This window comes from Trichechus manatus, unplaced genomic scaffold (assembly GCF_000243295.1).
Source record: "Trichechus manatus latirostris isolate Lorelei unplaced genomic scaffold, TriManLat1.0 scaffold00122, whole genome shotgun sequence".
Classification (NCBI taxonomy): Eukaryota; Metazoa; Chordata; class Mammalia; order Sirenia; family Trichechidae; genus Trichechus; species Trichechus manatus.
The window spans coordinates 6157319-6167062 of NW_004444058.1; the positions used below are offsets into that span (position 1 = coordinate 6157319).

Genomic DNA, 9744 nt, shown 5'->3' on the forward strand with positions numbered 1-9744 from the left:
TATATATATATATATATTTATACACTTTACCGGTTTTGCTTCTCTAGAGAACCCAGCCCAAGACATCATCAAAAATGAAATGGAAAGCATCAACATCGATATCCTAGGGATTAGTGAGCTAAAATTAACTTGCATTGGCCACTGTGAATTGGACAATCTTATGTTCTACTACGCTGGAAACAACAACTTGAAGAGGAATGGCATTGCATTCATCGTCAAAAAGATCACTTTAAGATCTATCCTGAAATCTTCTGTTAAAAAGATTAAGCCTGTGACTGATGGCTCTAACCACCTATCACAGCAGAAAACCCGTCAGCTTAGCCTTAAGGGGACAGAGAAAGAATAAAAGGAAAGAATGCTGTCTGCTTCTTGGAATTCTTCAGGCAGGAAATAGGCCAAAGTATCTACATCTCTATTCCTCCAAGAAAAGAAAAGGACCATCCCTGGAGCAGCCTGGAGATCAGCAGAACTGTTAGAAGGAGCACGAGAAGCAGGGCCTTCTCGGTTTCAAAGGACCAAAAAAAAAAAACCCGAATGGTCTAAGAAAGTAAATATGAAGACCTACAATTTTGGACGTATTTGCAATATCTTTGTTTACTCTAAATTTTTTTTTCTGATGAAAAAAAGCTTATCTTAATCATGTACCTGACATTTTTTAAAAATAATTAATTTAGAAGTTTATTTTAATTTAATGTTAAATTAGCATATTTCGGCATAATAATTAAAATGTACGAAATACAAAAGACAGTATACTATTTGGTTTTACCTATTCTGATACAGAATAAATTATACTGTGTTTATGATTTAGATTTTGGAGCTTTCCTAATTGTTCAGTACATTTTAAAGAGTGTGGCTTATAAATATGTGGTTAGATATGTATCTTCTAGACTATATAAAAGTTTAAAATGTCATTAAAAAAAAATCCATCCTAAAGTACAACACCGTCAGTGATAATATCCATATGCCTACAAGGAAATACGACTATTGTTCTAATTTACACACTAATCACTAATGCCAAAGGTGAGGCAATTGAAGATTTTTACCAACTTCTGCTGTCTGAAGTTGATCAAACATGCAATCAAGATGCACTGGTAATTACTGGGGATTGGAGTGCGAAAGCTGGAAACGAAGGATTGGTAGTTGGAAAATGGGGCCTTGTTGATAGAAACAACACCATAGATAGCATGATAGATTTCTGTGGACCAACGACTTATTCACTGCAAATACCTTTTTTCAACAACATAAATGGCAACTATACATGTGGACCTCACTGGAGAGAAAATAGGAATCATATCAACTATATCTGTGGAGACGACTGAAAAGCTCAATATTATCAGTCAGAACAAAGCCAGGCCCTGACTAAAAAACAGACCATCAGTTGCTCATATGCAAGTTCAAGTTGAAGCTGGAGAAAATTAAAACAAGTCTACGAGAGCCAAAAAACAGCCTTAAGTATATTCCACAAGAATTTAGAGACTATCTCCAGAATAGATTTGACCATTCAACATTAATGACCAAACACGAGACGAGTTGTGGGATGACATCAAGGGCATCATAAATGAAGAAAGCAAAAGGTCATTAAAAAGACAAAAAAGACCAAAATGGATGTTAGAAGAGACTCTGAAACTAGCTCTTGAACACAGGGTAGCTAAAGCGAAATGGAAGAAATAATGAAGTAAAAGAACTGAACAGAAGTCTTCAAAGGGGGGCTGAAGAAGACCAAGTAACATAGTATAAGACTACAGAGTTAGAAAACCAAAAGGGAATATCACGCTCAGTATTTCTGAAGCTGAAAGAACTGAAGAAAAAACTGAAGCCTCAAGTTAAAATTTTGAATGATTCTATCAGTAAAATACTGAATGACACACGAATCAAAAAAAATGAAGAAATATACAGTCACTGTACCAAAAAGAATTGGTCGATGTTCAAGCTTTTCAGGAGGCAGCATATGATCAAGAACCAATGATACTGAAGGAAGAAGTCCAAGCTGCACTGAAGGCATTGGCAAAGAGCAAGGCTCCAGGAATTGATGGAATACCAAGTGAGATGTTTCAACAAATGGATGAAACGCTGGAAGCACTCACTCATCTGTGCCAAGAAATTCAGAAGACAGCTACCTGGTCAACCTACTGGAGGAGATCCTATTTGTGACCATTCCAAAGAAAAGTGATCCAACAAAATACAGAAACTGTCAATATCATTAATATGACACTCAAGTAAAATTCTGTTGAAGATAATTCAAAAGTGGTTGCTGCCGTTCATCGACAGGGAACTGCCAGAAATTCAAGCCAGATTGAGAAGAGGACGGGAAATGAGAGATATCACTGCTGATGTCAGATGGATGTTGGCTGTAAGCAGAGAATACCAGAAAGATGTTTACCTACGTTTTATTGACTACACAAAGGCATTCGACTGTGGATCACAACAAATTATGGATAACATACCAAAGAATGGGAATTCCAGAACACTTAATTCTGCTCATGAAGACACTGTACATAGACCAAGAAGCAGTTGTTCAAATAGAACAAGGGGACACTGTGTGGTTTAAAATTAAGAAAGATGTGCGTCAGGGTTATATCCTTTCTCTATACTTATTCAGTCTGTATGCTGAGCAAATAATCCAAGAAGCTGGAGTATATGAAAGAGAATGCGGTATAAGGATTGGTGGAAGAATGATCAATAACCTGAGCTATGCAGATGACACAACCTTGCTTGCTGAAAGTGAAAGAGGACTTGAAGCACTTAAGGATGAAGATCAAAGTATGGATTCAGTACGGATTACACCTCAACATAAAAAAATTCTCACAACTGGACCAATAGGCAACATCAAGATAAAGGAGAAAATACTGAAGTTGTCAAGGATTTCATTTTACATGGATCCAAAATCGAGACCTGTGGAAGCAGAGGTCAAAGAATCAAACGACATACTGTATTGGGCAAATCTGCTGCAAAAGCCCTCTTTAAAGCGTTGAAAAGTAATGATGTTTCTTTGAAGACTAAGGTGCGCCTGACCCAGCCATGACATCTTCAGTCACCTCATTTCTTGGGAAATCAGGACAATGAACAAGGAAGACCGAAGAACTGATGCCCTAAATTATGGTGTTGGTGAAGAATACTGAATATAACATGGATTGCCAGAAGAATGAACAAGTCTGTCTTGGAAGAAGTACAGCCAGAGTGCTCATTGGAAGTGACTGGCGATGGCAAGACTTCATCTCAAGTACTTTGGACATGTGCTCCAGAAGGACCTGAACAGGTAATCAGGAGAGTCCCTGGAGAAAGACATCATGCTTGGTAAGGTAGCTGTTCAGCGAAAAAGAGGAAGACCCTCAACGAGATGGGTTGACCCAGTGGCTACAGCAATGGGCTCAAACATAGCTAAGATTGTGAGGATGTTGCAGGACCAGGCAGTATTTTGTTCTGTTATACACAGGGTCGCGAAAGTAGGAACAGACTTGACGGCACCTAACAACAACAGTGAATGGATACTGATGACACTGCCTAGGAAAGCCAAGTGAGATTTGCTCAAGTGAGATTTTAAAAGCTCTGTCTTGGACATGTTAGGTTTCAGAGCCATAGGTTCCTCAGTGTCCCAGGTGTACTATGGGAAGGGTTTGGTGTCTGAGTCCAGTGGTACCCAAGAACCGATATCACAACCTGTAGGTTGTCTCCTCCTGGCCACAAAGAATCAAACTGTGACCTCTGAAATAGGCTCCATTCCCACTTCTGGAGCTTCAAGCTAAAGGAAAGGAAGAGCACAGATTCTGGCATGTATTAGGCCTTTAGGAAATCTGTGTTGATACTGTGGTATTATCTGAAGAGCAATTCTTAGATTCTGAACTAGGACAATTCAGTAGTTTTGAATGAAGGCTTGAATTTGACATGAAGTGACCACATTACCAGTCGTGTATCCAAGGGGAACTCCAGTCCAAAGAGTACTTTTAGAATATCTATGAACCCTCATGGGGCAGTGGTTAACTGTTCAGCTGCTAAACAAAAGGTTGGTGGTTTGAACTCGCCAGGTGTTCCACAGGAGAAAGATGTGGCAGTCTGCGTCCGTAAAGATTCACAGCCCTGGAAACACTATGGGCAGTTCTACTGTCCTACAGGGTCACTATGAGGCTGAATCAATGCAACAGCAGTGGCTTGTTTTAGAATATCTTTAGGGAAGGAATGAGAAAAACAACAGGCACCACATTTCTCTACCGATGTTGAGATTACAAGTGGTGTTTAATGATCATTTTTACTCTATGCATTTTTGAACTTTTGGACACATGCAACATTTTCACAATTAAAAAAAATAAGAACATTTATTTTCTCCACACACTAGTTTTCAACAATGGATTCTTAGGTATGATAACAAAAGCACAAGCAATAACAGATAAATTAAAAATCTTGTGCACGAAAGGCCTTCGTCAACAAAGTGAAGAGACAACCTATCAAATTTGAGACAATACAGTGAAACCTGTGAGAGCCGGAACTCAACAGGACTGTCTTGTTTTTCCGGGTCTTGCAAGTTTTCTACCTTTGACAGGATACGGTCTTACCACGATTCTATTGCTTGTTTTAGTGGAAAATATTTGAGCTTTCCTTCTCTGACAGGTTTTCACCTTACACAGGTTTCGGCTTTCGCAGATTTTACTGGTTTTGGGAATCATATATCTCATAAGGGTTTAGAATGCCAGATATATAAAAAAAACTCCTACCACTCAATGACATACAAACCACTTTAAAAATGGGCAAAATGTGTATATAGACATTTCACCAAAGATGATATATAAATGGTCAAGAAACACATGAAAAGATGCTCGATGCCATTAGTTGCTGTTTTTGTTAGGTGCTGTCAAGTCAGCTCCACCTCATAGCCACACTACATACAACAGAAGGAAACAATGCCTGGTGCTGCACCAGCCTCACAATCATTGCTATGTTTGGGCCCACTGATGTAGCCACTGTCAATCCATCTCGTTGAGGGTCTTCCTCTTTTTAGCTGACCCTCTACCTTACCAAGCATAATGTTGTTCTCCAGGGACTGGTCTCTCCTGATAACATGTCCAAAGTATGTGGGATGAAGTCTCACCATCCTTGCTTTCAAGGACCACTCTAGCTGTACTTCTTCCAAAATAGAGTTGTTCGTTCTTCTGGTACCCCACAGCACATTCAATCTGAGCTCATAAATCCCTCACTGCCTATATTAAGCTTGTTCAGTAAAATCACATTTTACATCAGAAGAACTAGTGCTGGGTGTATTGTTTCTCACAGACTCATGATGACAATTTCTGCCTTCTAGCCAAAGAAATTCCTCGAAATATGCCTCTGACTAAATATTTTACTCCTGAAATTAGGATAAATATGGTCCTAGATGTACGTACTAGTTCTAACTTCTTTCTTAATTCTTCATCTGTCTTAAATATCAATAACAATTAAAGAGGGGGGCTATATTCCTCACCAGAATATTAATTTTTATATGACCAGCAATACTCAACAAAAGTCCAATCTAATGAAGCACAGAAAATGAGCCATTTCCGGCAGGGAAATTGTGATCAAGAATATGCCCCTTGAAGTAAGAACAGACCTTAATTTGAGTTCAGACACTGACAATTACTAAATATTTGTCCATGGGCCAGATATTTAATTTCTCCAAGATTATTACTTTTGTAAAATGCCGCAAATACTCCCTACCTCACAGTGTTCTTTTGTAAATAAAATGCAGTATATACTTAGCACAGTGCCTAGCCCTTCTGAAACGGCTCATTAAGTGGTAAATATACATACAGACCGAGGGGTGATTGTGGCCTAATGAGGAGCTCAACGTGACCATAGAGAGAGTGTGTGTGTGTGTGTGTGTGTGTGTGTGTGTGTGTGTGTGTGTGTGTGTGCGAGGGAGTAGTAACAGATGAGGCTGAAGAGTATGGCTGAGGGTAGCTTATAAAAAAAAAAAGAACAGGAAACAAAAGGGAACATGGTGAGCGGAGCAGCAAACTGGAGAGGATGGGAGCAGGGCATTTAGACTCAACCTAACTACGCTGGGCATCCATGAGGCCCGTGACTCTGCATTTTTCACAAACTCCCAAGTGAAGCTGTCGCTACTGGTCTGAAAACCACACTTCTGCTTAACGAAAATTCACACGATTTTTACCTGTTAATGCCCCAAGAGGCACAGGTCCACCCCACCTACGCGGCCGTCCAGAAAGCAGCTCCGGCCCAGTGGGCCGGGCTCTTGGAGGAAACGATAAGGCCTTGGCGGCTCCACGGACTAGCGGAAGTCCGGAGGCTCTAGGAGGGCACAGAGACCAGGAGCGCGCAGGAGAGCGGGCGCAAAATTCTTAGACTCCTGGACAGGAGCCTGCGGGTCACCTGGTAATGGATCAAGTCAACCAGCGACAGAGGCAAAACATACCGCACACCAGAAAAGGAGTGCAACCAAACGTGGCTGCCAACTGGAGGATGCACATTTCCGCTTCCGGTTTCTGGGACGTTTGGTGCCTCAGTGGAGGGGTTCCGTGCGTGAACTTAAAGGGCTCTACCTAGTGACCGTGGGGTTCAGTGGCTCCCCCTTGTATTTGGGTATTTGGAATCTGGCCTCTGCTATCCTTATTTCCTCTATAGAGAAACGCCTAGATTATCTTAAAAGCACATATGAACTGAAAGGCGGGTTTCAGTAATCAAAGATACTGGTAGGGAGCAGAGAAAGTTGGTATTTGCGTATTTAGAAAATTGAAAAATTTTTACTATGTTCTTTAAAGAAATAATTTGTTTCTCATAAATATTTCCAAATCTTTAGAATTGCTGAAGTCTCTAGTCTGGCTTCTGTTTCATGGGTTGTCGTCTCTTGCATATCAGGTATCTCTTTAAGGCAACTGGTTTGGGTTTGGTTCCCTAGGAGCAGGGTACAGATCGTGCAAACCCAGCCTGATCTCTCCAAGTGCAGAGGACCCTGGAGAGAGGAGTTTTCCAGGGTGAGAGGCAGAAAGATACCAGTCGTTCTGCAAGCCAGTGGGTAAAATGCGAAGTTCCTTTGAAAATGACAATTATAAACAGTTTTTACTTTTTCCTCTATATACATGCATATAATAAAGTGGTGCATAATGTGTACTAATCTTAAGTGTACAACACAATGAATTTTTACATCTGGATATTCACTCATATAACCTCTGAGATCAAGTTAGGGGAATTTCCCAGCACACAAGAAAATTCCCTCCTGAGCTTTTTCCAGTTGATATTCACCCTAGGAGTAACCAGTGTTCTAACTGTTATTGCCGGAGAAAGATTTGTCCATGCTTGGACTTCATATAATTGGAATAATACTGTATGAAGTATATTATGTTTGAATTCATCTAGTCAACATAATATCTGTGAAATTTTATCTATGCTGTTGCACATAGCAGTAATTTCTTATTTTTTTGTAGCTATGTTTTATTCCAGTGGATGAATATACCACAATTTTTCTTATTCATTTATTCATTCATTCTATTCTGTTGTTTAAGTTTGTATTATAACCCAGAATACGGTCTATCTTGCTGAATAATTTAATGAGCACTTAGAAATAATATGTTTTATGCTGTTGTTGGGTGGACCGTTCACTAAATGTCAGTTAGGTTAAGATCGTTGATGGTGTTTGTCTTACTTATCCAGTGCTGCTATAACAGAAATACCACAAGTGAGTGGCTTTAAAGAACAAATTTATTTTCTCAGAGTTTAGGAGGCCTGTTGTTGTTAGGTGCCATCGAGTCCATTTCAACTAATAGTGACCCTACGTACAACAGAACTAAACACTACCCAGTCCTGTACCATCCTCACAACCGTTGCTATATTTGAGCTCATTGTTGCAGCTGCTGTGTCAATCCATCTGCTTGAAGTTCTTCCTCTTTTTCACTGACCCTCCACTTTTCCAAGCATGATGTCCTTCTCCAGGGATTAGTCCCTCCTGATAGCATGTCCGAAGTACATGAGGCAGTCTCACCATCCTCGCTTCTAATCAGTGCTCTGGCTGTATTCTTTTCAAGACAGATTTTTGTTTGTTCTTCTGACAGTCCATGGTATATTCAATATTCTTCACCAATACCATTATTCAGAGTTGTCAATTCTTCTTTGGTCTTTCTTATTCATTGTCCAGCTTTCACATGCACATGTTATTGTTGTTAGGTGCCATTGAGTTAGTTCTGACTCACAGTGACTCTATGTACAACAGAACAAAACACTGCCCGGCCCTGCGCCATCCCCACAATTGTTGTTATGCTTGAGCCCATTGTTGCAGCCACTGTGTCAATCCATCTCGTTGACAGTCTTCTTCTTTTTCACTGACCCTCTACTTTACCAAGCATGGTGTCCTTCTCCACGAACGGATCCCTCCTGATAACATGTCCAAAGTATGTGAGACATAGTCCCACCATCCTTGCTTCTAAGGAGCATTCTGGCTGTACTTCTTCCAGGACAGATGTGTTTGTTCTTCTGGCAGTCCATGGTATAGTCAATATTCTTCACCAACACCATAATTGAAAGGCATCAATTCTTCGGTCTTCCTTATTCGTTGTCCAGCTTTTGCATGCATATGAGGCAACTGAAAACACCATGGCTTGGGTCAGGTGCACCTTAGTCTTCAAGATGACATCTTTGCTTTTTAATACTTGAAAGAGGTCTTTTGCAGCAGATTTTCCAAGTGCAATATGTCGTTTGATCTCTTCACAGCTGCTTCCATGGAGGATGATTGTGGTTCCAAGTAAAATCCTTGACAACTTGATGTTACTCATTGGTTCAGCTGTGAAAATTTTTGTTTTCTTTGTGTTGAGGTGTTATCCATACTGAAGGCTGTAGTCTCTGATCTTCCTCAGTAAATGCTTCAAATCCTCTTTTTCACAAGCAAAATTGTGCATCTGCATATAACAGGTTGTTAATGAGTCTTCCTCCAATCTTCATGCCACATCCTTCTCAGATTATTTACTCAGCATACTGATTGAATCAGTATAATGAAAGGATACAATGCTGATCCACACTTTAATTGATTTTAAACCACACAGAATCCCCTTGCTTTGTCTGATCGATTGCCTCTTGATCTATATACAGGTTCCACGTAAGCACAATTAAGTTTTCTGGGATTCCCATTCCTCGAAATGTTATCTATAATTTGTTATGATCCACACAGTCAAATGCCTCTACATAGTCAATAAAACACAGGTAAACATCTTTCTGCTATTCTCTGCTTTCAGCCAGGATTCATCTGACATCAGCAATGATATCCCTCATTCCACATCCTCTTCTGAATCTGACTTGAATTTCTGGCAGTTCCCTGTGGATGTACTGCTGCAGCTGCTTTTGAATGATCTTCAGCAAGATTTTCCTTGTGTGTGATATTGACATTGTTAGAAAATTTCTGTATTCTGTTGGATCACCTTTCTTTGGGTTGGTCACATATATGAATTTCTTCCAGTCGGTTGGCCAGGTAGCTGTCTTCCAAATTTCTTGGCATAGAAAAGTGAGAGCTTCCAGTATTGCATCCATTTGTTAAAACATCTCAATTGGTATTTCATCAATTCCTGGAGGCTTGTTTTTCACCAGTGCCTTCAGTGAAGCTTGGACTTCTTCCATCAATACCATTGGATCTTGATCATATGCTACCTCCTGAAACAGTTGACTATTGACCAATTCTTTTTGGTACAGTGACTCTGTGTATTTCTTCCCCTACCTCAACTCCTCTGTCTTCCTAGTTTAATCTCTTTTATATCTCAAAAGAAAGTGACTCATGAT

At 40.0% G+C, this 9744-nt stretch overlaps 1 protein-coding gene across 1 annotated transcript in view; it reads right to left on the reverse strand.

Moving 5' to 3' along the window:
* Positions 1-6289, reverse strand: part of LOC111822043 (zinc finger protein 14-like) — a 30422-nt gene extending 24133 nt beyond the window's left edge. The window contains 1 exon segment of the mRNA XM_023738761.1: positions 6140-6289. The gene's annotated coding sequence lies outside the window, so the exon portion shown is untranslated.
* Between the last annotated feature and the right edge of the window lie 3455 nt (positions 6290-9744).